This window comes from Melozone crissalis, unplaced genomic scaffold, assembly GCF_028551555.1.
Source record: "Melozone crissalis strain CALT ecotype California unplaced genomic scaffold, PUWL_Pcris_2 ptg000027l_1, whole genome shotgun sequence".
Lineage (NCBI taxonomy): Eukaryota > Metazoa > Chordata > Aves > Passeriformes > Passerellidae > Melozone > Melozone crissalis.
Window position 1 is genome coordinate 48,982,427 of NW_026535805.1, and position 27,992 is coordinate 49,010,418.

A 27,992-nucleotide genomic window follows, 5' to 3' on the forward strand; every position below is an offset into this window, starting at 1 on the left:
GTATTGCAGCATGCTATTTTAAAAACAGTTCTTTTTATATAATTCTTATGGGAGAAAAGGGACAATAAAAGGTAATTGTGTAATACTTCGCAAATCGATATTTAAAGTGATTAAAAATTGGGATGATGCTCTCATTGTGAATCTTCTTAGTGATGACAATTGATAATAAAAATACACAAAGGAATTGAATTAAGTATTCCACATCCTTTTACATTTCCTGTGGGGTTTTTTCCCAATTGTCTAAACAATAGACAATTTGTTTTTTCATTATATTTTTTGAAATTTTTTTTATGTTCCAGTTAATTACGTTTATATTGATCAAAGCATCTTGTGAGTCTTGAGTTACAAGTACTAAACTTGAGAGTTTACTTCTCACAGTTCCAATTCTTCTGTGATTATTGATGTTACCACATACTTAAAAGTGCTTGTGAGGCTGAGGCTTACTTTTGAACAGAAGCCGTAGGAAATATTGGAAAGACTGAGCATGAACAACTAAGTTCTTCTACCAGCATAGGCTGTAATCCTATTGCTACTGTGAATTGCTCACAGTCTTCAGGACTCTGCACATAAGTTAAGTATTTAAAAGTCAGATGTTAGGAAAGGGCTTCTGCCAGCTCCCTCCATCTTAGCACTGCCTGAGGGTGGGATTTGTTTGACCTAACTCCAGCTGCCAGAAAATTAGGTGCTTGAAATATATCAGTCACCTATTCTGGCACAAAGGAGACAGATTTATATGCACAGAGATTTATCAGCAGGCTCCATAGCTCGTGGCATATATGGGCAGTTGGAGTAGCTTTTGGGCAAAGATAAAAACAGGAGAGAAAGAAAAGGGAAAATGAAAAATTTCCCTGGGGAAAAGTGGGGAGAAGTGACAAGATCCACAGCTGAGCACGCTCAGGTCCTGATTCCATCAGCATCAGGGGTTTTACCAGAACACATGCACACAAGTTCCAGTAGTACCTGTACTGTCTTCATGTCTTCAAGACATGCTCAAGCTGTCAACTTTTATGGGCACAATGCTGTTTAGTGCTGATGGCAGCATATTTTGGGAGCAGGTGCTGCAACCAGTTAAACTGTGTGCATGCATACCATTTGGTCCATTGAGTAAGCAAAATGTTGGGAAAGGATGGAAGAAGGGTGACTCTCACAATGGTGGTGATCATTCACAGAAGAATGAGAAAATATTGTCATAAGAAAATGCAAAAACACGTATGTTGTGACTTCAATGAGAGAATTGAGCTGCAAGTGAAAGGGTGTAGAATTGCAAGTAGAAAGCCCTTTGTGATAGAAAGCACGGAGACTGTGCAACACTACCTTGGGAATGGATGGATCACTGCAGGGAAATGCATGTCTCCATTGCTGCAGAGGGATTCCCACTGAAGTTTGTTGTTTAACTTTTTGTTAATATGACTTGAATCCTACTCCATATACACACATCTGACAGCATGATACTTTTAATGCGAAGTTCTTTATTTGCCTTCAGGAATCCTCATAGGCCATGCTCTTGGTAATACTATATTTTTCTTGGTTATACTTATATCTATATTTAGCTAAGCAGCTTTTAGTAGAATACTGTTATTTATATCAAAATGGCATATTCTCTAAGAAACTGACACTCTTCTAAAATGATCTGAGAAAATGGTCTTGTTCACACTCAGCAGTTGCAGCACTTCAAGTGTGCTACGAAGCCAAAAAAGTCCAGTATGCAATAACTGAAAATTATGCCTAAATATTTCAGCAGCTCAAGTTGTTATGTCATCAGTTATATCTAGCTTATCCAGGCCTATTCCCATTGGGTTTAATGAACTGCATAGAGTGGTAGTACTTCAGACCCATTAGCAGCTGGAGATGTAAAACAATTTCAGTAGAAGGAATCCCTTCCATCACAGAAATAGTTACACAGGCACAATATGTCATGTAGAGCAAGGCTAAGAAACCATTGTACAATGATTTACTGACTACAGCACTGGGTTTTATTCTCTTTTCTGCTTTCTACCACCTGCTGTACCCAGTTTTTAAGTTAGATTCTTCTTTTGACAGAGCATCATTCATGCAGATCACTGTCCTGTTAAGGTTATTTTGATATATTTCCTTTGTGTGACTTCCTCTGTGAAGATCAGGCTCTTCACCCAAGTCCACAAGGTTGAAGAACTGCCTGCTGTTCTGGCTGTGATCTCTAGTTCAGGAGTGAAAGGACTAGTAGGAGCAAAACTAGTCCCCAGGCTCTTTAACATACAGTACCTCAAGTATAGTGAGCTGGCTTACCTAATTCCAGCTCTTGTACTGCTCGCCTGTGCTTCATTCAAAGTGGCCACTCTCAGCTTTTGATGGATGCACTGATCTGTACTTTATATCACCCATCACAAATCTAAAAACACACAGATGAAGTTACACACAGGAATTAAGCTCTGACACTCAGATTGACATAATCTGTGATCCAAATGTCAATGGTGGGATTCCGTGGCAGCTTCTCTTCCCAAGGAGTACAGATGCTATTTCTGCCAACATTGAGAGTTGTTTGAGGACCAGCAGTGAGTTTGGCTGGTTTTTCTGAAATGTGTAGATGGCACCTTCATCAGTCATGTAGTAGCACCTTTTAAAACATTTTTGTTAAATAGTTATCAGGTTTGCAAGTATATGTGTTTGACAGGATAACAATTTCTGACAGCTAAACTAAGTTTGAAAGCGTCAAGCACTGGCACTCAGATAATGACAGTGGCAGGAATGTTTTTACTGCATTAGATGCCAATTAAATTACTGATTTCATAATTATAAATCAGCATGTTACAGTGGATAATTAATGTTGTCACACTCAAGCTGAGATACTTTATATAAGCATAACCCTTTCCTCTGTTGATTTGCTTATTCAGGAAAGAGAAAATATTGCATATAATTTTTTAATATTTGAATACATATCTTTTAGGATTCCTGCTCTTGCCTGCAGCCATAGCAGCATTCTGTCCTATACAATGGTTCAATTTAATGAGTGTGGACAGTGTTCAGAAGGGACACAATGACCTCCAGGAAGAGAATGTCATTTAAAATTAAGACTAGTTTGGTGGGCAAAAGAAGAAAAACAAAATACTTAAAAATAATTGCCAGGTGTAGCATTTTACCAGTAAGAAACTGTGTTTAAAAAGAGGTTGTTTGGAAACTCACAGTAACAAGGATTTGGCACAGAAGGTTTGTTTGCTAGTGTAGAGTTGCTCTAAATTATAAAGGAAGTCATGGAGAGGTAGTATTAGAATAAGATCTTCCATTCTATAACACAACAATATCCCCAATCTTTTCGGCTCTTTACGCTTAGTTGTGGTCAAGGTGGTTCGTTTGAAATTGTGAAGTCATAAATTATAAGAACCTGACCAATAAACACAGGACAAACTATAGATTAAAACACTATTGTCCATCTCTGAGAGGAAAATAGCGTTTTGGGGTTTTTTTCTCAAAAATAAGAAAAATCAGTGATAGTTGACCATGTATCAGCACAAAAATTCTACTTTTAACCAAGGATGAGTTCTACTGATTTGTGCTGGGAATTGGGAAGCCAAATCTCAAGGCCATTCCCATCTTCAGGGAGTTTAAAATCATAGCTCCCTTCATCAGGAGAGCAAGGCAGACTACTAGAACATTTTCCAGCTCTCTCTTCCAATTGAGCCACACTGAAACCAGGAAAGCAGAAATGATGGGACCAGAAGTACATATACAAGACATCAATTTCTGGTTTAAAATGGAAACAGTGCTACTATTAACCAGACATGGGGTTTCAGCTTCTGCTGTCGGAACTCTTTGTGCTTCTGTTATATTGAAAAGAGACCACAGTTTCTTTCAGCATGGTCTTAAAAAGGGTGACCTTGACATGGGCCTATCCTTAGATGCACATTCTGATTTGTAAGGAGATCAGGCATGCATGGGAGACAAATATAATCAGAAGTTGCTTTATTATTAGCTTCACCATCCATAGCATCTAATGTCATCACTCTGCAGCATACCTATCAATGTGCTTTCCTTTCCCAGCTCTATGATTTCTTTAGGTTTGTTTTCTTTACCAAATCACAAAATTCTGGTCATAGAGTAGAGCTGCTTTCCTGGCTGCTCTACAGGATCTTGTGCCCTGCAAACAAACCCTCTTCCTCCCCTGTGGAGCCAAGAGACTGCCCAGTGTACATGGCAGTAGAGAGTGGCACCTGCCGACCCAAACATTCATATTTACACTAAAAAGAATCAAAGGACATACTTTATGGTGTTATAGATCTAAAAAGACTTTTTTTTTTTCAGTTTATGGTGTTCTGATAAAAGTGTATGAATTTAAAGATATAAAAAATTGAAAACCAGTCTATTTTAATCTAATTGTTCAGGCTTAAAGTACAGAAAATGTTATATTGTAAAATGTCTTTATCTTATAGTAGAAAGATAATTGTGGTGCTTTTATGAGTAGACAGGAATGGTACAATGACTGATCAATCCCAGTTTTCTATATACATACACATTCTCTATTTTTAACATCAATACAGCTTTCAAACATTTACTTGAAAGAATTAGTCCTGGGTTGGGTTTTTTGTGCCATTACTACTTTTGTAGTCCACAACTTTTAAAATTGAGACTAAACCTAGTTTTGATTATTGAGACAAAAGCAACACTCTCTTTATAAATATGTATACACGCCCTAAGTTAATCAGTTCACTGCTCTGGAATTAGCTGACTTGTTTGCCTTGGTGTGTCGCCAATTAGCAGGAACTCAGGGATCCTGGCAGTTGACAGCTGGAAAGAGATCCCAAGTTCTGCGGCATACGGTTTGCTGTGTTGTACAAAACCCTGAGCTCATGGTATTAATGCTTTAATTTGCTTATTAGAATCTTCGTCAGCAAGCTGTCTGCTACTTTCTAATGAGCAAAATATACCTCTAGAACCCTGCAAGGAGCTGATTTCCTCAATATAAGGCTCTTGTGATGTTTGAAAAAGTGGCTTTTTGCTTGGTATTTCTAAAAGGAGCTGGTGAATAGAAAAAAATAAAACAAGAAAAACCACAGCAGATAAACAGAATAAGGGAAGAGGAGTGGAAGGCAGTTCTTTGTCCAGGAAATTGCATAAATCAGAATTATTTCAATATAGAACACATTTAGAGGATAATTAGGTGCTTGTTTATGGGACTCCAGATTTAAAATAAAAATACACACTCTAAGAACTAAATGTTAATTATTATTTAATAGGGTGCAACAAATAGTAGGATTCACATAGTTCTTCACTACATGATTGTGAATGGTTGACTTTTTTATAACATGAAATACACACACACAAATATAGTCTACTAACATAACAGGTACAATAAAGAAAAACAGTTTACTTCCTTCAAGATTTAGTATAAGTCATAGTTGTTTTCTAAGTCTGTTTATTCTTGAAAAGTTGGATAAATAAAACACAATCACCCAACACAATAGGATCAGAAAGTTAAGTCTCACAGTAGTGAGCAACACTAGAGTTAATTATTTTACATCTTTAACTTCATTCTTCTCTAGAAAATAATATATTCTAGAGATTATAGCCCATATATCCTTATATATATTTAGAGAATGAGAATGCAATTCTCCTTACATTTCACATATGATCTGTAAGAGCAGTGCTGATGCTGCATACTCCTGCCACAGCTTGGGAATGAGCAGCCAGTCACATCCATGGCACAGGATGTGGCTGGAGTCATAAGAGCTCTGTGAGAATTACACACAAACAAGTCAAGATTAGTATTGATCTATTTCTGCATTATTTCCAGTTACCCTTGAGTCCATATGCATGGTTTTGATGGAGCTTAGCTGCATTAGGATTCAAGCTAAATATCACATTAGAAGCCCCCCCAGGGAGAAAAGCTTTCTGAGTACAATATAATGGAAAACACATATCTGCAGAGTGCTAAAGATGACTACATAACCTCCTGTGCTGGCTGCTATAGAGATTAACACATGACTGTACAAAGTAATACATATTTGTTGATAAGGTAGAAGTAACATATGTAGCTAAGGAACTAAAATGAAAATTGCCACATTTCATCCTTTCTTTGGAGAAGTTTCATCAGTGAATGAAAACATCAGGAGAATGATAATGGAAATGAAGAAAACTTCTTTACACAGAGAAGTTTGAAAACAAAACTTTGACAGGAGTGAAATGACCTTGCCTGTTTAATAAGCTTAAATAGGCTCCTGCTGGCAGTGCTCCTATCTGTTGAAGGACAGATAACAATCCTGCTGTTTATGTCGGGGTTTGCAATCACTGTCACAGAGCTTGTCCTGTACTGTCTATGGGAGCAGCAGCAGGGGAAAGTGCAGAGTAGAAATCAGTGTTATTTGTGAAGAAAGATATTTCACTGTGAGTTAGAGCATTTGAAATGTATATATCCCTCATTGGAGTTCTGGCAGACTGAGCAGATCTACAAGTGGAACTGCTGAGTCAGCATTATCCCTGATAAAGCCGCATAGAATCAGCTTTGCAGTGTTAGGAAAAATGTATCTGTCTTGTCCATGTCTGTAGGTACCAGCCAGTGATCCACAGAGAAAGTAGGGTTGTGTGGAGCGCCAGTTTAAGGTGTTAACATTGGTGTCAGCAAATTGTGCTGGGGCAACATGAGATGTGGGGCTGGTACCTCAGAGAACCACTTTTTTCTGGATTTGATCTGTTTTCCTGCAAGTCAGCTGAAAGGATAGCAGTCAGCAGAACAGCCATAATAATGTTCTCCCTTACCTGGGATCATTTTCCCTGTCAAGGCTTTGGAGGGCAATATCTGTTGCAGTATCTCTAAGAGCAGCTCCAGTTTCCTGGTGAGTTTAATATCTTGAGTAATAGATACAGGAAATTGGCAAATTCCCTACTGCATAAGAGCACAGGACTTGCTAGCATAGGATTCATTAATATTTTTTAATTCTTGATCAGAAACTATAGCAATAGGACAAGGAATAAAGAGTTCACACAGAAAGAGGGAAAGTTTAGGTAGGTATGCAGAATTGTGAGGTTGGTGAGTCACTGGAACAGACTGTCCAGAGAAGTTGTGAATGCCCTATCTCTGGCATTGTTCAAGGCCAGGTTGGATGGGGAATTTAGCAACCTGGTCAAGTAGGATATGTCCCTGTCAATGGCAGAAGGCTTGGAACTAGATAATTTTTTAGGTTCCCTCCCAACTTAAACCATTCTATGATTTTTTAACAATGATTGTTGCTGAACAAATACACATCGTGGAAAAGAGTGAAATTGATAGCTGTCATGGTTTAGGAATAGCAGTCTCCAATTTAGTGCTTCTGGTAAAACCATAATTCTGCTTGCTCCTCCCTGCCCCCAGAGCTGAAGGCATAAGGAGTAAACATCCCAAGTTGGGATGTACTAGAAGGCTACCAATAGGAGTTTACAGGAGTCAAAAGCACCATCACTGGTGAAAAAATAACCTCTCTGTTGTTATAATGTTGTTTTTAAAAGATTTCCTGCAAGACTTCACACTGTATCAAAGCCCAAAGGAAATAGTCTTTTAGGGCTCATAGGTTGTTTTTTTTATTTTCCAGAGCCAAAAGAAATTATTAATAAAACTCCTTCTTAAACAGAAGTTATTATGTGTCAATTTCTGAGAAGTGCTATGTTCCTGAGGTACACTGGTGGAGGAAAGAACACCAACGTAAGGGCTCAAGAAAAATAGTGTTTTATTCTAAATAAGCTTGTATTGAACCAAAACAAAAACAAGGGAAGTTTTTTCCGTATTAAAAATTGCCTAGCTCCTCATAAGGTTTTGTCACATTTTGTGAGGTTTCAGTGTTCTCTGACCTGCAAATCTTCAACACATCACCTTCAAAGAAGTTAGAAGTCATTTCATCCAGGACGGGTAATAAGAGTTCTGGGGAAAATGTGTGCCCAGTGTGTATATTCCTGGAGGGAGGTGGAGGAAGGATAGGAGAGCCACAATAGGAAAGATGAGTGAAAAATAGGAGTCTACCCTTCTGTTTGGATGAATTCTGATTCCAGGTGCTTAAGACAGTGAAGGATAAAAAAGCTGTAGAATTTGTACGCCATGGTGATCCCCTTGACTTGAGATGATTCATTCACTTCAACAACTTGGAGGACATGAGATGGAACAGCACCTTTTTGCCTAAAATAAGATTCTGCTGAGAAAACCTGAGAGCATGGCCAAGGTTATGATGCTCCTTCAGCTCAAATGTCTCTATATTGTGTTGCCCAACACACACAGTTCCAAAATCCTTTTCAGCCAGAAAATAAAGCAAAGAAGATTTCTGTCTGTACCATCTGCTTAGACAAGTCCCTTTCTGCAGACTTCCTGCAGGTTTTCTTTCCTGGAAGTCCAGGAAAGAAAACCTGCAGGAAGGTTCTTGCTAGTTGGGTCTTGCTAGTTGGGTCTTGCTAGTTGGTCTTGAGGGGATATGACAAGAGAATCAGTTAAAAATCCTTAGAATGTCACAGAGTAATGATGGAGGACTAATAAAGTCCTACCATTATCAGCACAGCCCACGTAAGCCAGGAGAGTTGAGAGTGCTTTCTGCTGACCCAACTCTTCTGCAAGGCAGCAAAATCTGTCAGATTTCACAGAATGTCCCTCACCCACCTCCCAGAGCACATGTTCACCATCAGCATTCATTTCTGTATGCATTCCCTGAATGTGATGTGAAAACTCAGTTGAGGTTCAGCCTTCCCTCATCAAGCAAAGAAGTCACATTGCTGAGAAATCAGAAGGGTCTAATTGGACATGGTGGGAAAATGCATCTCACAGATATAGGAGACTCATTCTTTAGATAGGAGAACCAAGAAAACTGCTTGTAAGAGCTGATACAATAGAGAGTTTAGTTCAAAATTATACTATAGTGACATAAAATTTGTGGCAGAAATTACTGTAAAATCAATTTTAACACTCCAGCCTATGCAGATATTAGTTATATCAGTTCCATTTTCTATTTGGTTTTCTGATCTCAATGAATTTTCCTAGACTATTTTTTGTTTGATCACATCCCCAATCAATCTTACACCTGTTGAATGTTTTTCCCCTTCTTCCTCAGTGCTCACTCCCTTGTGGGTTCATTACAATTTATTTTTCATATGACTGAGCTTTGCATGCATCTGTGCCCAGTGCAGGAGCTCCTTGGTATGGTTGTTGGCCAAAGACTGTAAAGACAGGTAAATCTTTGGCTCTAAACAGTTTTTCATCAGTGGGGAATGCTAAAGCTCTAAACTATCTTCTTCCCTGTTTAATCCTTGGAGCTTTGTATAAGAATTATTTCACATATTCTTAAAATGGGTGTTACAGGTTCAGTGTTATTGGGAGAACTCACAGCTACTAGTCAACAGTTAGAGTGTTTTTTGTACTGAAACTCAATTACACACATGTACAGAAACAGTATAAATTCTTAGTAAGTGGTATTCTTTTCTAAGAATAGGTCAGAGATGCAAAACACCCAAGAAGTATACTTGTATCCCTTCAGAGCAGGTTTTCTATAATGTATTCATTGTTTTCTAAATATGCAGTAAGGCTTGCCAAATATTGCATAAGAAGATGTGAGGGATGCTAAAGATCTGTCAAAACCATCTTTCACTAAGGTATTTTTAAAATTAATATTTAAGCTCTAAGCTTAAAGCTTGGTAAGGCAGCTCAGTTCAAGAAGGTGTCTTTTTTAGGAAATGGACTTCCTTGTGTTAGATTATTAACTGTCATCATAGATTTTGAGGTTTTACACTTACCATATTCCAAGCTCCATAGAAATTCTTCAAAGAATTAATCTTAATATGTCTTCAGATTGCATTGAAAACCTATAATGTTGTCTTCTGTCTTTAAAAGCCATTGGGTTATGGATTCTTTTCTATGAATTTTTGATAAAGTGGTCCAGAACAAGAAAAAGAAGTAGTTGTTTGTCAAATAATCTCATGAAATTTGTATTGGCTGTTTAAATGCTTGTTTTGAAGAGCTAACCAAGATCATGCAAAAACTGCCAGCAGATCCATGAATAAGAAATAGTTTTGTCGTATGTATTTACTGCTGCAAGACTTCTACAATTTTATAAGACAATAGATCCCAGTTTATTCAAAGAAAAAAAATTCAATAATGGAAAGAAATTTCACTGCTTAGTTTCATCATTCAGTTCTGTCCCTAATGCGATTTTCATATTAGAAAAACCAAACTTGCAAAGCTGAATGTTTCTAGCAGCTGGTATTGGAGCTGAGGTTTCCCTTGGGACAGTGGGGAAGAAATCCTTGGTGTCCTGCACGCAGCTACAGATGCACCTGCTAAATCAGCTGCGCTCCTCTGCTCCAACAATTGCGCGTCTGCGCCACCACGCAGCTCTGTTCCGTGCCACCCAGCCTCTTTGGAGCCTCACCTCCTCTTTAAAATTTGTATACATCAGTTTTGTGTGTGGTGCAGCCTGAGTGCTGGGCAAAGCAGAAGGTTGTGTATGGGAGCAGAGCATACCATTTGTCTGATTTACCTGCACCAGTCGCATTTCCCTTCACCATGGGGAGCCCGATGTGCTGTGTCCCTGCAGCCCACCTATCCCACACAAAAGTGTCTGTCTTCTTCCTGAGGGCAAAAGCTGAGATAACTACAATACTGCTTCCCTACTAAATATCCCACTTCTGGAGATATGAAAGCATGTTCTGAGGAAATAAAAAAAAAGGTAGATAAAATGCAAGTGATAATATGAAACCACCAAAAAAAAAAATCCTATTCAATGGATACTAACCTTCCAATCAATCAAAATACTGGGGTGTTTTAAGTCTTGATATTTTCTCAAATATTCATAGCTACCTTAAAGAAAAAGAGAACAATTATATTTCTTTTGAGGGAATGTACAATAGGGCACTAGAATGTGAAAATTAGTTTTCTGTGTTTTGTAATATTATTCTGATAGGGGGGAAAATGATAAAAGAAGTTAAATGGTTTGGGGTTTAGTTTTGGGATTTTTTAAATATATGATTCACTAAAGAATGTCTTACAAAGTTTTGTATTTCTTGTTACAGCAGTTTTTTATGATGATTCATAGCTGTGACAATTCAGCCTATTGATATCAAAACCACTTTGTGCAATTGCTCTCTGCTCTTTTGTTCCACTGACAATATGCAATACCCTACTTATATCACTTGGGATGTTTCAGTATTTGAAATTTCTAACTTGAGTCAACTATTTAATCAACATATTTCATAAGCCAACAAAGTTTAAAGATTGTTTTGTGCTGTTCCAGGCATCAGTAGGATAAGGAATGACAGTGGTTTTGTAAGTTTAAGTTTAAAACAGTGATTTTACCAGCTGTTGGGGAAAACTGCAATTACATTTCCTTTGTGTTTACATTCTGGATATGTTACAAAATTACTGTAATTATGTAGAATAGAATGTGATGATTATATGGTTGGCTTTTTGCATTTCAAAACTATAAAGATATTATAATAACATTACATGTCTAAGTTCCTCTCATAGGAAAGTAAAGGGTACAAGTTTCCTTCTGGCCTTAAATCAAGCTGTTTGTGGTATATTTCAGGTCAACATGTGCAGGCTGTAGCTACTGCAGTAAGCCCTACAGAACAAGTCGTCCCTGAACAAAAGGTATTCAATTATTCAATTTGCAAACAACCTTTGAAACACTGAAATGAGAGCGAATCTGTTTATCTGGCCTGGCAACCAACATCTCATTCAAGTCTCATTCCCAGCTAGACTTAGATTACTGAAAAATTCAAACAAGGACCCTCTTTGTAATATTGATCAAGAAAGAAAGGCATGTGAGCAAAATGGGTATGTTTTTAACTGATGCCTGGATAGGTAAATTATTTTTTCTTGCATAAATTACTTTTATACATCACTTTCTTGGATAACAAGAATTTTGTATCTGTGACACTGGTGAAAGAATATTTTTTAATGAAAGAACTCGATGACCTGACCATGATGTGAGTTCCAGTTCTATCAAGGTGCAAGAATAAAATGGTTTCTTTAAATAGTCACAGCCCTGACTCTCATCTTTGGTATATTCCCAGCTTCTAAACCAAACAAAGTGAGTACTTCTGACAAGTGGCAGGAAAGTACACTGGGTGCCTGGGGCTTTGCTCTCTTCTGTGGGGAGAACAAGTGTCCTACTTAAAATTGCTGCAACCTAAGGAGCCTCACTGTGCATAACTTGTGAGTTCTAGATGGAGTATAGTATCAAATAAGTCATCCCACAAGTGCTTTTGGAGGGAGGAGGAGGTAAGAAATAGAATCCAAAAGGAAATTGCAGAAATGTGTATCTTTAAAAGAGTTTAGGGTTTTTTAATGGAACTCTTGTTTGGAAACCTGTTTTTCTTCTCTCTTATCAGCTTAGCTTTCCCTGTAAATTTAGAGTCCAAAACTTAACTGGGAAAAATACAGTAAAGCTTCTTTACTAATGTCAAGATAATCTTTTAAACATAAAACCCAGAGGATAACAGTATGAATGCTACCTCTAAAACTGGGTCACTCATCACTCTTCTTAAGAAAAGTTATACTTCCGTTCTTCACTTTATCAGAAAAAACATAGTACTATGATAGGACTAAAAAATACTGCTAAAACAGCAGCACATATTTTAAATTATTTTTATTATTCCAACCTATTTTGTTTCACTGAAGTTTTCTTTAAATTTTTTGAGGGATTGCCCAATTAAACTTTTTTCTACTATTCCTTCTTCTTAAATGCTAAAACTGTAATTATATCTGGAGTCCTAAAACTACCTAACTTGTTTCCCAATTACTGCCATGGGTTTCCTAGACAACTGAAAACTTTTCCAGAACACCTTCTGTGTTGCCCTTTCATCATCTCTATGACAGTGATTATCTCAATCTATTCTAAGACTGAGACACAGTGGTGAATTTCTTGTTCCCTCCTTGAACTTATGGTGTAGTTAGCTCTGGGTGAGGATGCTGAATGTATTTAATGCTAATTCAGCATTTCTGCACCCCTGGAGAAAAGCTAAATAAAGTTTGAACATGGCGGGGGGGGGGGAGGAATGCTTTTTTTAGGGGGGGGGGGAATGCTGCTGAATGAATGCAGCAATTTTTTTGGTCAGACCCTCATTAGTGGAAATCAATGTATCATCATTGACTTCCATGGAGGTATGGCAAATGACATCAGCTCAGAGCCTATATGCAGTGATGATATTTGCATTTGTTGAAGCTTTGAACAAGATCTATAAAGCTTTCATATGGAACAGATTTGTTGCACTGGGAGTTCTTAAGAATTTCTCTTTGGAGTGTTTGAAATTTGCTGGTTTTCAGCCTTTTGACAGTTCTATGAGGTATCATATTTCTTGTTTTCCTGGGATTTCCTAATTAGAAATGCTGAGAAGGAATTGTTTGAAATGCAGTGTAAATTGCTGCATCTCTGTCCATATTGCACATTTTAAAATTAATCGGTTTCATCAGAAATGTGTCTGTAGAAATTAAATGACCACAGCTGCTACACCTGAGTTCTTGAACCTGAAAGTTTGTCTATACAAGTTCACATTTGAGATCTACAATTCATTTGCATACACATATTTGCAAATAAGATTACTCTTGAGACTTTCAGCAAAGCTAGTTGGAAAAGTTTAAAATTTGTTCCCCAAAATAATAAGATAAAATTTTGCATAATTTTTCTATTTTATTTTATTTTATTTTATTTTATTTTATTTCTTATGGGTTTTTTGCTATGTATAATTTTAATCTTATTTGATGACAAATAATCATTGTCCATATGAGTCACCACAGGGCCTACAACTGGTGGGCAAGCTCAGCTTCAGAAAAAGAGAAGTGGAGGTTATATGCATGCTGTGACAGCAATAAGCCCAAGGGCAAAGCCTTCTGTTCTGGAGAAATGAGGGTTAGGTCCTTTGAACCATCTGTCTCACAGGTCTCCAGAGAAGATTATGAAGAAAGGAGTAAGCACTTACTTGACATAGATCTTCTCAGATATTGATTTAAGAATGATTCTTTCTTTGTAGTTCTGAAAGTAGTCCTAAATGGAAGAAATCTGGTAGATTAAACCCTTCCTCAGCCATGCATCAGTCCCTATCTGTACTGAAATTGTACCTGTTTAGGGCAGGGGGTAGAGAGCATGGCTGAAAATATGTCTGTATGTTTAATTCAACTCTGCCTGGTGCCTTTTTCAATGCCTTGCTGTCGTTCCCTTAAGAAAACCAGAGGTAGAATTTATGAGGATTTATGAACATCAGAAGTCACTTCAGCCTGAGTGCAAGGAGATGTAAGGGGCTGAGCCGACATCAGCATTTTGGTAGACCCACACAACATTTCCATTTTCTGGCATCCAGCTGCCTCTGATATCCATTTCAGTCTCTGCTGCTGTATGCAGAGTGCACCTTAGGTTTCAGAGAATGGCCAGTGATGATCTTTTTGGGTCACACTGTGTCAGATCCACCCTATCTGCCACTTAACCATAGCTGTTATGCAAAATTAAGGAGGGATTGTAAGAAAGCAAGAGAGCTCCTTTTCCATAAACACCTGATTTGAAAAGATGATGTTTTGCTGGTGAGTATTTTGTTTTGTGGGGTTTTTTCAGTCTTTCAGTATTTTTCAGCACTTTTTAGGATTTCAGAGTTCTTCAGGTACAGTGATATTTTGTTGCAGTTTTGTAAGGTCCGGAGTCAAGGGAGCCCATAAGAACCTCAATTTTCATTGTGAAATGAATTAAAATAAGCCTCAAGTTGTAGGAAAAGTAAAACCTAGAATGCATGCCCTAATTGCACAGGGAAGATCACCATAAAAAAATAGAAAATAATGGCTCTGTTATCAGAGGAGGGGGAAACACTCTGTTTATATTTTAATTCAAAAGAGGTTTTTCAGCTGCAAAAGATTTTTGTGCTACAGCACTGCGGGAACTCCTAGGAAAATTTTTAATCTGCATGTCTTTGAAACTCATGGATTGAGTAGTACACGTGTGTAGCTAAATCAATATTCTTCATGTCCAGCTTGTTATGTCAGGATGAAGAGCTAACAGAGCCTCTGCTTAACTTTTTGAATGCTATTTTCAAGCTCTCCATGCAAATTATACACATTAATGTTAGTGGAAGTCCCAACTGAGAAAGGCGTAGGAGGTTGCCTTTAAGTCTTCTTGGCTGCATCATGTAACTCATAGGTTCATAGATTAATTAGGACATGCTAGGGCTGCAAACTAGTGCTGCAAGAGAAGATGTATTGGCCAAGGTTTGTGGCTAAAAACACTTTCTGTGCATCCACAGAAGCTCTATCACTCTTCTCCACAGCCTTTTGAAACATTATCACAAGTAGCATTATTTCAATGTCTATATATTGAGCAGTTTCTACTCATTTCAAGCTCTTATTACGACTCTGGTGTCTGAGCACCCTAAGGATGTACACTTAATTTCCAAAACTGATATGCATGAGAAGTAAAGTGGTTATTCACTAATGCTAATTGGCTTCTAAAAAGCCAATTCATTTTTCAGATAGCTCTAATCTTGATATGTTAAATAGAAATAGTGGAAGATATTCACCAATGTGAAAAGAAAGGTTTTGAAGCATTCATCTTCCTTTCTCAATGAAGCATCTTCTGTCACTTGCTTGCCTATCCTTGACAATCTTCATTTATCAAATCCCTCTTTTTTTAGTTGTTTTCCCCAGCCATCCTATTTGCTTAGCTGATGAAACTCCACAAGCCAAAGACAGCAATTCTTGGTGATCTGTTCTAGAGGATCTGCTGGTGTTTTGCTAAAGCTGGACAACACTTGAGTGTAGAAATAAACAACATGAGTTGTTGTTTGAGTGTAGAAATAAACAACATGAGCTTACACTATTTTCATTTCAGTTGCTTTCTCAATTTGTAATGAAAGTTGCCTCCATTTTTGTGAGGAAAGATTTTTTCAGGCCTGATTGTTTCTTAAGCAGTATTAGATAAAGAATATTGTGACTACATGCAAAACATCAGAGATATTTTGCTGGATTGATACCATGCTCATTCTTCCAGGTAACCACAAAAAGCAGCAGTTCACCTTAGAGGAGCCTGTAATTATATTTTTCCTTTTTTTTCCCCTATGAGAAAAGATGGTATATTGAAACTGTCTGAGAAATACTTTTTTTTTGGTAGTCTTAAGTAAAGTAAATATGACCATGGGGAGGAACTATCTTATCCCAGTAGACATGATGCTGATCTCTTTTGTGCCAAAGTAAATCAAGAATAATTTTACCAATGTCAGTACAGCCACATCAGTGCAATTCTAGTGGGAATATGGAATATGGCACAGTATCTCTGTAAAGAATAATGAAAGATTGCAATGGGAATTGTTGTGCCTGTGTATCTCTGCAAGAAGTCTGTGGAATTTGGTATTTTAGAAGGTAGAATAAAAGAAACTTTGAGTTTAAATTAATCGGGGCTGAGTTAATTAATCTGACGTGACAGGAGAACACTGTGAAACTTTAACCATGTCATCTGAGACTAGACTGAATATCTCTGCTCTGTAAAGGAAAAACGTATTTCAAATCTACTGTTAATATGATAATGGTTGACAGGATTTGGGCAGGATGGGGACTGACATAAAAGCAAATTGGAAATAAAGACTTCTGCTCTATCTCAAATGTGGCTGTTACATGGTGCAGACCAACTCTTGCTTTGTGTGTGTTTATGGTGGAAACCAGGAAACCAGCAAGATAATTTTGTTAGCACAGGCAAGTTTTTGGATTCTTCATGGCTGACAGTGTCTTCACTCAAAGTACAGAACCAGTTTCTGAAAAAAACCAGCCTTTACTCTGCTTAAACAACTGACTGGGTAGCGATAGGCTGCTTTTTTAGTTTGTACAGACTGATACACAATGAATCCAGACCCAGAGTGCTGCCTCCTGCACCTGGCAGCTGTCCCTCTGCATGCCTGTGGAAAACTCCCATTCCCACACCAGCTGCAGGTGTCACATGAGGCTGCTGCTGCTGCAGCCAGGAGAGAGAAGGGGTCCAGATTTAAGGTACTGAGATCAAAGGATGCTGCCTTTGAGGAGGGCATTTAATCAGATACCAGGACGTTCAGTGCAGCATTACATTGATACATTGCCTGCCTGGAAACATGCTAAACCCCTTCACATTGAGAAGATATGAAGCTCCTATAAACATAGATTAAATAAATAAGCTGTCCAGTCAAAGAAATTAGAACTGAAAAGTATTAATTCATCTCATTTATATGCTTATCAGTTTCAGGAGTGAAAGTGATCAAGGGGAGACATTTAACTGATTTTACAATTGGCCTGTACTTCATTCCCAAGAAGAATTTACTTTAATGGGCAAACACACTGAAAAGATAAGTCATAGTGATATTTGCATTCAGATTATATTTACTGCTCTCTACAATCTGTGCAACTCTGTAAATCAGCTCAGGTCTGTGAAGTTACGTTTGCATGGGACTGCACTTCCCCTGGAAAGCTGATGAGGCTTCTGGGTCTCGTGTATAAAATCTGATTTGGGATCCAGAATACTGCTGTGTAGATTTCACTCAGAAAGATAAGCTCTTTCCTCTGAGCAATGGCTAGCATTTTTGTGGGAAGCAGTGTTTGATCTGTCAGGGGAGCCAGGATTCCTGCTCCGCAGAGTCACCTGGGGGCAAGAGGCCTCAGGCTGCCTCAGGTCCAACCTCTCACTGCAAAGAGGCCAGTCACACAGCATGCACCTCAATGTCATCCCAGTGCTTCTCATCCTCCCACTGTGGACCCCTGAGGAGAGTCCTTTTGGAAGTGTTTCCATCTACTCCACAGCCTCCTCTCAGGTGGCTGCACACCAGCTCTCTTCCTTTCTTAGGCTGAACAAACCCAGTTCCCTCATCTCCCTCCCTTGCATCTCATAGGCTGCAGTAATGGGTATTCCTGTGGATTTTCTTGCCTTTGTTTAAAAATATGGATAACTGGAATATTTGGAAGCTGCATTTGAGAGGGCAGGAAACAAGACCAAAAATATAGCTGTCCTCCCACTGCCTAACACCAAAATAAAGAAAAGCTTGCCTTTGAACTGGAATAGGAAAGACATTACATTCCATCTTCCATTACATAGAAGAGAAGAATTCTTTATTATGGTTTTTCAGCTTTTCATTTACAGATTGTATCAGGCATGTCATGGTAAAATGTAGTAAGCAGCTCTGAAGAGATGAAGCAGCTGATATTAATATATACACAGATATGGAAGGTAAAAAATACATAGCAGTTATCATAATATATGCTGATTTTACCCACTTTCTTTTGTTCAAAAATATTTTTGTTATGAATACGTGTATTTAAATATATTGGAACATAAAAATACATATATTATGATAAATAAATTCATAACAAATGTCTTCTTTTTAGATATGGGTACCTTAACTGCATTCATGAAATCTTTGGACAGGGTTGTCAGTCTGTAACGTGCTGATGAGCATGTGTGAGTCCCACTGGCCCTTGTCATTTTCTCACTGTCACACAAAGCTGTTGAGGGTCACTATGTGTTGTAGCCTTCCCTTCCCAGTGAGCAGAGTGTATCCCTGCTGCCAGGGCTGTGATATGAGTGCTGCCACAGCCCCATCCTCTCCTTGTACCCTTTTGCACTGTGCCTCCTGTAAGTGTGATGAAAGGCATCTCTGCACCCCGGCAGGGATGCTGGCCCATTGGCTGTTCCTTTTTCTGACTCTCAGATAAAACAGGTTTCCTGCCAAGAAAATTCACATTGGCTTCGCCTCTGCAAGGGGGTCTCTCCCCAAGTGGAAATTCATTATTTATTTCCTCCAAGAACAAGTGATTTCCTCATAAAGCTGACCTATTTCTGTAGATCATGCTCCAGTTTCCGCTGCTGTAGCTGTCTGTACAGTTGTGCTAATGTGCTGGATTTACATCAGTAAAGCAGCCACTCCTGTCACAGGTGGCAATTTGTACTGAATAATTGTAGCAGAGCTCGTGCACAAGAACCCATGTAAAGTGTATATTGTACATATTTATTGTACATATAAAATATAGTGGGTTATAGGAAAATGCATGCACTTTTGTGGTACTTTGGACAGTACTCAGGCATAAATGAGATTTTATGTGCTGTACATACCCCTGTTCTAGGTTACTTTGAGAATATTTGTTCATTATTATTTTATTCTTGTTTTTCTTATTAAATATTAACTGCAACACAGCCTTCTTATTTAAGACTACTACCTCCAGAGATTTACTGCACATTTCACACCTTTTTTTAATGCAATTTTAGTCTGATAATTTTTTGACTTGTTATAAATTTCTCAGTGTAGACTCACTGCACTAGGTTTACACCATAGTAACACATTACTCAGTGTGGAATGCTGATCTCACCTTTTGCCTGACAGTTAAATAGAGGAAAAAGAGGAAATTTGTGCTTATTTTGAAATGTGGACACACTAGCACAGTGTTTACCAACTTTGGGGTGGCCATTGTTTACCACAGTGGTGGGGTGGCCATTGTGGCTTGCCATGGCTTCACACACGTTTAAAACATTTTGAATAACAGCTGAAAAGGTAATACGTGGCATGTCAAAACTTGCAAGCATGGAGGGTTGTTTCCCTGAGGGTAAGTATGCTTCATATTTATGGAGCAGGTGGAAAAAGCAATCTGTAAAAATTCCTCCCATATTCCATCAGGAGCTCCTGGACTGTATGCGGCCATCTCTGAAGGACTGTGCTGGAGGGCTTCCCAACACTACTGCCCCAAGGCTGTCTGTCAGAAAGATTTATCCCAGAGACACAAACACTAGAAGTTCTGGCTTCTTAGAAGTTGGGGCAGTCTGATTATCAAGGTTGAACAGATGCCATAGGCTCAGAAATTTGGGGGTTTTCTGAAAGTTATTTTTATGGAGCAGAGGGAAGTCAGGGGAAGCCTGAAAATGATAATATGTATAAGTGACTGATCATTGATTTTATTTTCTTTTTCTTTGTCCCCAGTCACACAATTATGGCTCTCTGTATCTATTTTCATGACATTATGGTAAATTCATTTTTTGTAGGGAATCTGATGGTGATTTGAACCTTCCAGAGTAGCCTTGACACTTTGAGAGTTAATGCCTTCTGTCTAATTTTGTAGAAGTCGTAAGTGTGATTCAGCTCTCATGGTTAAATCTAACTTTTTTAATTTTTCATTGAAATGGATATGGTGTAGGCAGGTGACCAGATTTTGTGTATGATTTGAAGAGTAATTTTCATGCATATAGAGAGAAGGTCACTTACAATGTCCAAGTGTTTAGCTGTTTGCTATTTTCTAGACTAGAAAAAAAAAATTAAAAACTCAAACAAAAAAAAAAAATTTTGAAAATTTATTTTTAAATTCTTCCTTTACAGGATCAGGAGATTCTTGTCTTGTCATCTGTTTTTATAACATTTCCTGCATGGTGCTTCCTTTTTCAAAACTCCCCTGCAGCTAACAGATTCAGAAAAGGAAACCTGCAAATCAACTCAAGTCCATTATTTAAAATAAACAAACATAATCTTCAGCAAGTTTTATTTTGGCGTGGACAAAGACTCTAGTCTTAGATAGAGTGGATAAACACACTTTGAAAATGGATAGTCATTAAACAAGATGCTCTGATGTTCACATTAGCACAAACAGAAACAGTTAAATTAGAAATCAAATCAGAAAAAAAATATTATCCCATTTAATTTGATTTTTCACTTCATATGTATTCATTTACACTGTTTACAATAAATAAACTGATTATGTTTGTCATCATTTATATAAAATTATTTATATTGATGTTCACGCATATTCCACATTGAATTGTGACTTTTATTGGTAGATCTGTCATTCCTGAAATTTATTGAATATAATTAATGAGTCTTCATCAAATAATGGAAGATAAATTCCATCTAAGTTTGAAAACAATCTATTCCTTGTAGAATATAAACAGTATCTATTTTATAAATAAATCTACATACTGTCAACACATTATTGACTAATCTCCACAAGCCTGATGGGAAACCATTCCTTTCTGCAGACACAGAATGCCTGTAAAATGACAGGACTTTTAACAACATTATTCTCAGGGAGCTTGACTACTGCCCTGGAAAAATTTAAGTTATTTAATTCATGAAATACACCTTGAAAAGAGGGAAAATATTTATATGCAGCTTTTCTCCAAAAGTGTTTTCAAATCTCTCTTCTTTTCTCTGAAACCTCAAAGGTGGTGATGATTGCCATGGCACAGCCTTTAGAATGCATTTTATTTTCCTTTTGAACAACTCAGCTGAAAATCCTGTAACTCAAAGCAGGTCTTATTCATGATACATTAGGAGCCCTTGAGAGCTCCCTCTTAAGGGATTTATCACATTTGTTTCCCTCACTGTCTCTGCTGCACATAGGAGTGATAACAAACACTGTTTGGATCTAATGCTACAATCTATATCTCTAAATATCACTGACATCAAAGAACCAGACCATTATGATTTTCAAATCCTCATTCACACAACTGAGACAAGTTCATTGTCTTCTTGATGCGACTATTAATATCCCCCCAGGGAGAGCTTATAGGTTCACAGAGGCGTTTTCTAGGGTTTGTTTGTTTGTGTGCTTTCCAAAGCCAACTTATTAGCTCTCAAAGATACTGTATATGATACTGGCACGATTTCTCAGAGCAGTAGTTGAGATGTTTTATTAGGTATTTCAGCTGAACATTTACTCTCTGAAACTGAGCTATCCAAAGAGGGCTTTTGGGACACTATCAATTCGGTCTAATGTATGAGCTCGAATTATTGTATCATTATAATATGCTGCTTGGTGTCTTTTGCCATTGATTTGCCTACATTTTTTAAATTGCTCAATCAGAAGCCATTTATCTGATAAATTATTAATGAATAAATGTTTGTGATGGAAAAACAAAATACTCAGCATTGCAAATCATGTACAATGTAGTCCTACAGGCAACAACAGTCAGAAGTAAACTGCTCTTGAGCCAAGTAAGTGGTTTATGTAATGTGGATGGAAACTATATGTTGAAATAAACACTTCATTGCAAAGAAAGGATGGCTGCTATTCTCCTAGTCTTTTACAAGACTCTTGAGCATTTATACGTTGTTTCATAGGTACAAAATTTAGTTTCAAGTGTGCAAAGGCATCTGCAATTTTTAGACTCCAACCATACTGCAAAGGTGTTCAGACTGGTTGTTCTTTGCAATATTTTTGTAGAAGCCTTTTGATTTAATGTTGATCTTCTACTCACAAGTTTTTTTTCCAGCTAACAGAATAATTGCAGAGTTAATGTCTTTTGGCAGGTCACATTGACATTGATGATTTTGAGGGCTTAACTGTATTCCAAATTCCTTGGGACTTGATTTACTTTGAATGAAAGTAGATATGTTCATGCCCGAAGCTAGAAATTGTAGTACGGGGTTTGCAATTAAATACCATATTTACATTTGTCTCTGTGACCCACGTCTTCAATATGGAGGCATAGTCAGATTATTAAAAAAACCTTAAAAAACCACAGAAAATCGAAAAAAAAGACAGGATCATCTAAACAATTCTCACTAAATGCTGTTACCATTTTGTCCAGATGTGTTTTGCATTGTTCCCAGTGTAAAAGCAGTTTTTTCCAGTGATTTAAAAAATGGCTGCAAAATACATCTCTGGTCAATGTCAAGGGTGAAATGTAGCAGAGTAGCAGTAGCATGAGCAATATATTACCTCTCTCCAGTAAATATCTAACATTCCTTTTCTTGTAACTCATTTAAAGTAAGGGTAATTAGCCATTTTCAGTCATTAGGTATGACTTTTGTTTGGGACTTAGTATTATGAAATGCATTTGTTGTAATTTTCCTTCCCCCTTCCCCTTCCTTTCTAACCTGTGCTCCAGATTCCAGGCTGCCAATGTTTACAAGACACTGACACAGTACTTCCAGAAACATGACCTGACATGCACTACCTCTGGGGCCCTACTGCAAAAATTTCTTTTCATTCTTAAAAAGGGAAACTGAGGGTTTGGGTGTTTTCATTTCTTTGGTTTATTGGGTGGGTTTTTTTATTTTTTTTTATTTTCTAACATGCAGCAAGTGTCTTCTCTTTTTGTACAGGCTCAGCGAGTTGTACACCATTTCAGCAGAGATGTCTGATCTTTCCATCTGCTTACCTGGAGGTGCTTTATTCCCTGAATGGTCTTTTCAGTAACCACTAAAGACTTCTTGGGACTGAACACTGGAACAGATGAGTTAAGTCCTTCTGGAATGTTCTTCATCAGACACAGACGTATTGGACTTTCTGGATGCGCCTAAGGACACAAAGGTCAGTGTCTTCCTTAAAAGCCTCAGGTTTCAGGACTGTTTAATTTCATCTTTAGCACCAGGGACTATGTTTCAATTTGTTGCTTGAACAGGGACAGAGATGAGTAAAATGGTGATTAACACAATATTTATATAGATGTGATCATGCTTTTAACTGCCTCATAATAAATGTGCTTAGTGAGCTCAGGCAACCTAAAGGCTTCTAAATGACTAGCTGGCCACAAAGACAAAGCTGTGCCTATGCTCTGAGCTTGACTGCCATTAACCATTTTTGTGGCATTTTTTCTAGACTTGTGTTTAGTGCATTTCAACCACTCTTACTTGATTTACAACCTGTAAAAAGGGGACCATGTTCTATTTTGTTCATGAGATGGTTCTTCTTTACAGTCAATGGGGGTCAGAGTATTTGTTAAACTGTGTGCTTGATTGCTCTAGATGGCATGTAGGCTACAAGGGAATGCCAAAGACATTCACAGCATGTTGAAAAAAATAATTTCTTCTTAATGGCAGCTATTCGTATTCCAGAAACTGAGATTTTGATAATATGCTTCATCGACCCTTTGGTTTCTCCTAAAATATTATATCATCTGCTGATATTATTCTGACAATACTTTGCCACCTCAGGAAATCAACCTTGACCAGAACGATTCACTGACATAATTCTTCTGTGATATGATTGAAAACATAGAAGAAATAATTTTGTAAACAGATACATGCTCAGAAAGGTGGTAGAATGTGTGTGGGCATATGTGCTCATCAAGTCATGTCTCAGACACATAACTGACAAGGAAAGTAGCAGGATCATAAAGATACATCAGGATTTTCAGCACTAATCATAACACTATAAAAACCACTATGTTTATAATGATGTGGATCATGCTATGAGCAGTAGAGAAGAAAAGTGAACAATCCTAACCTTGATTTTATTCTATGATTGCCATCTGTTTTTCATTTTTTGCAGAATATTCTTCAGGATTAATGCTCTATCTCGGTTTGGGGGAAAAGTTCTTTTCAGTTTCATTCTGTCAACATCTTATTTCATATGGACATTGAAAAAAAAACCCTTAGTCTTACAGATACTACTTTTTCTTATTAAGCATCTCCAATTAAATCTATTTAAATCTATTAAAATAATTTCAAGAAACTTATTGGCTAAATCAGACAGAACTCAAACTTGATGTAATTCAACTATATAAATTGAGTTCTGCTTTTTCTTTTTTTGTGGAGGGATTCTAGTGCTATCATCTGAATAATAGCTTTCTAATCAACCTTCTTATGTCTGCTACTCTGGCTAGCATTTGAGTTTGTATTCTAAACACCAACTCCCTGTATAAAATAAACAAAAGATAAAAATATCATCCCTCATCAAAAAGAATTTTGCCCATTGGCACCAAATATCTACTCCAGATAGGAGGAGAAAAAAAAAACAAACAAAAATGAATACAGTTTTATTTTATCTAAGTTCTATTGAAGTTACAGAGAATCTTTGTAACAACAGACTGCAGCAGAAACAAGAAGATGAATATAAAAATACAAACTCTATTTAAAAGCATGTTAGATTGTACAAAGTTTGTTGTATGGAGGAGAGCAGTGTTAGTTCTATGAGGTGCCCTCAATGTGATACCTTAATATTTTCCAAAAAAGTAAAATTTATATAAGAGCATATGTTGTAACTTTAATATGTGGACTTTTAAAATAATATTACATCTTTTATATCCATGTGTATACTATGAGGTGAATGAATACCTCAGTTTCAGAGTTAAAATGCCAAATGCATTGTAAACTTCATCTTCCTTCACTGTATGTTTGTGCGTGGGAGGTTTGTGTAATAGCTCTGTGTGTGACTGATAAATAAACATAAAGGATAGGATTATGGGTTTGGCTAGCTCAGCATAGTTGTTGATGGAACCTTGCTGTTTTAGGACAGATAATGCTGGAAGATAGGATCATAGACTGGTTTAGGATGGAAGGGATCTTATAGATCCTAAATTACAACTCCCCTGCCATGGGCCAGGACACCTTCCACTAGACCAGACTGCCAAAGCCTCATTCAGCTTGGCCTTGAATATATCCAGGGCATCCACAACTTCTCTGGGCAACCTGTGCCACTACTTCACCACTGTGAATAAAGAATTTCTTCCCAACATCTCATCTAAACCTACCCTCTTTCAGGTTAAACCATTTCCCCTTGTCCTGTCACTATCTGCCAATATAAAAAGTCCCTCATCCTCCTTTTTATAAACCATCTTAAGGTACAGGAAAGCTGCCGTACGGTCTCCCAGAAGCCTTCTCTTCTCCAGGCTGAACAACACAAGTTCTCTTAGCCAGTCTTCAAGGGGAGGTGCTCCATCCCTGTAATTATCTTTGTGGCTCTCATCTGGACCTGCTCCAAGAGGTCCATATGTTTCTTATGCTGAGGACTCTGGACCTGGATGCAGCACTCAGGTGGGGCCCCACAAGGGCAGAGCTGAAGAAGAAAACCACCCCCCTCAACCTGCTGCTGACCTTCCTCTTTTGGGGCAGTCACAGGATGTGTTTGGCCCTCTGGGCAGTCAGAGCACACTGCTGGCTCATGTACAGTTTTTCCTCCATGAGAACCCCCAAGCCCTTGTCCACAGGGCAGCTCTCAGTGAGTTTGTCTCCCAGTTTGTCTCCCAGTACTCATACCCAGAACTTGCACTTGGACTTGTACTTCGTGAGCTTAAGTATCCTCCCTATCTTTCACTTTGCTTACAGGATTGCTACTAAAGCATACATTCACTAATACCAATATTTGGTATTTTGGATATAAATGTGGTTATAAAATGGTGTAAAAAATTTTGCTTTATTTTTCATTTTTGTGGATTTCATGGCTAATGCCACAAAAAATGTTGCAAACTTTATTTGATAGATTGGAGAACAAATTGTCTTTGACAGGTAATAGACATGTTTGTTTAAACAGTGCAAATCAAAATGAATAAGCTAAATTATCTGACTGACTGTAAAACTGGTGGAGTTCCCCTTGTCCAAATTTTCCATGGTTAATTTTTGTTACTGGCTGAATTTTATCAAAGATGTGCAACTAGATTTATACACAAGGCCTGCAAAAGCTTAGGTAGCAAAAGTAAAAATTACCCTGATGTAAGTGAATAAATGATGGTTATACTGAATTGAGTACCTATCATGTGCATTTGGGGGGGGGGGGGTAGGAAAGGCTTGTGAACTGGGAACATTTGGCATAACCTGAGATTTAAAACTGATCCTGGAGATTCTGTGCTAAGCCTACAGCATACAGACTATATCCTGGAGGCTGCAACTTCCTCCCAGAGGTTGGGAGGAGAGTCCCCTGACACAGGAAACTGAATTCTGCCCTTCCATGTCCTAGGAGGTTGAATTAATGTGTGGAAACAAAAATGTCTTCTGTCGAATATATTTTGTGACAAAAACCCCCAGAAGTGATCTACCCACCATTTCAGAAGTAGGTCAGAGCTGTGAATCCTAATCTAAAGCAACAAGACTGAAACTCAGCATAAGGTCCCTTAAGATCCAGAAAAACAGGTTGTGTTTAAGATATGTCTGTACCCTTGTCATCACCTTTGCCTTTCTCCTTGGTCCTCCTGAGAACCACCTTTCACACGAGAGTGACCTCATCTTCCTCTCAGACAGTTCTTATCAGAAAGCTACATACAAACAATGTAACAGCAAAACAAGGCTTGGGCATGAGTTTGATCCCTGGCTCCTGCTCATCCATCCAATCCATTCACTTGTTTCCTTGGTTTTGCCCCACAGTCCCACGAAATGCACGGTAGATTTCAGGGAGCAGGCAGAGAAGGGACAGTTTCCAAGAAGCAGCTGAGAATACAGACACCTTTTTTTTGGAGTAGAGAGACAGGGTCACCCAAACTCTGGGCAAGAGAATTTGTCCTGGTTTGTTCAACTTAGAAACACACACCCTGCCAAGTGTTGCAAAGCCCAGGCCCCCACTGCCTCCAGTGGGAGCACAGACATCTTTTATTGTGAATGTTTTCACTGGTCACCACCTAAAGCACAGAGAATTTGAGGAGAATGAGCTGAGACACCTCCTCTTCCATTTTGAACTCTTAAAGAGGATGTAATGAAAAGTATTTGCAGTATGTATTGCTTTCACACAGTAGAAAACAATTGCTCAAACAACTACAGTGGCCTCTAATCCTTATCCCCAGGGCCTTTTTCTTTTTCTTTTTTTTTTTTCTTTCATGTCATTTCTGGCTTTAATGAGATAAAGAACGCACATAAATGAAGTTATGTTTACCATGCTACTCCTGTGGCAGAAGCTTATCCCCTGTGTCTTCTTGTAAACTCATGGTCTTTTGCTCTTTTTTTGTATATAATCTTTTCTGGAAACTTTCAATATGATTTTACCTTAGTAGCATGTTAGAAATCACACCTACTGATATCTGATCACATAGCTGATTCTGATATCTGTCATACAATTTCCTCCCATGCAAATTAAAAAACTTGTAAACATAGATTTTTTTCAGTAAAAAAATATGAGAGATATGATGATAAGCTTTAACAATATAATAACTAAATAATTAAAGCATAAACCCATGAATTCTAGACACTTTGTCTCTTCTATTAAAAATGTGAATATCAAACAGTTTTTACAAGAGGCAGCAAAGGATCTATGGCTTTCCCTCTCTCAATAATTTAATTCATGTAAGATTTAAAAAATATTTGACTTAAGAAAATGTGGGCATTTTTACTTACTTGGAAAAAAGGCATTTTAAACAGCAGGATGTAATTTCAGACTATTTGCAGTCAAGAGGCCT

At 37.7% G+C, this 27,992-nt stretch overlaps 1 protein-coding gene across 2 annotated transcripts in view; it reads left to right on the forward strand.

The window, feature by feature from the left end:
* HS3ST5 (heparan sulfate-glucosamine 3-sulfotransferase 5) overlaps positions 1-27,992 on the forward strand; it is a 193,039-nt gene that overhangs the window by 75,585 nt on the left and 89,462 nt on the right. For both annotated transcript variants that reach the window (XM_054280254.1, XM_054280255.1), the window contains exon 2: positions 22,996-23,203. The gene's annotated coding sequence lies outside the window, so the exon portion shown is untranslated. The remainder of the gene's footprint in view (positions 1-22,995; positions 23,204-27,992) is intronic.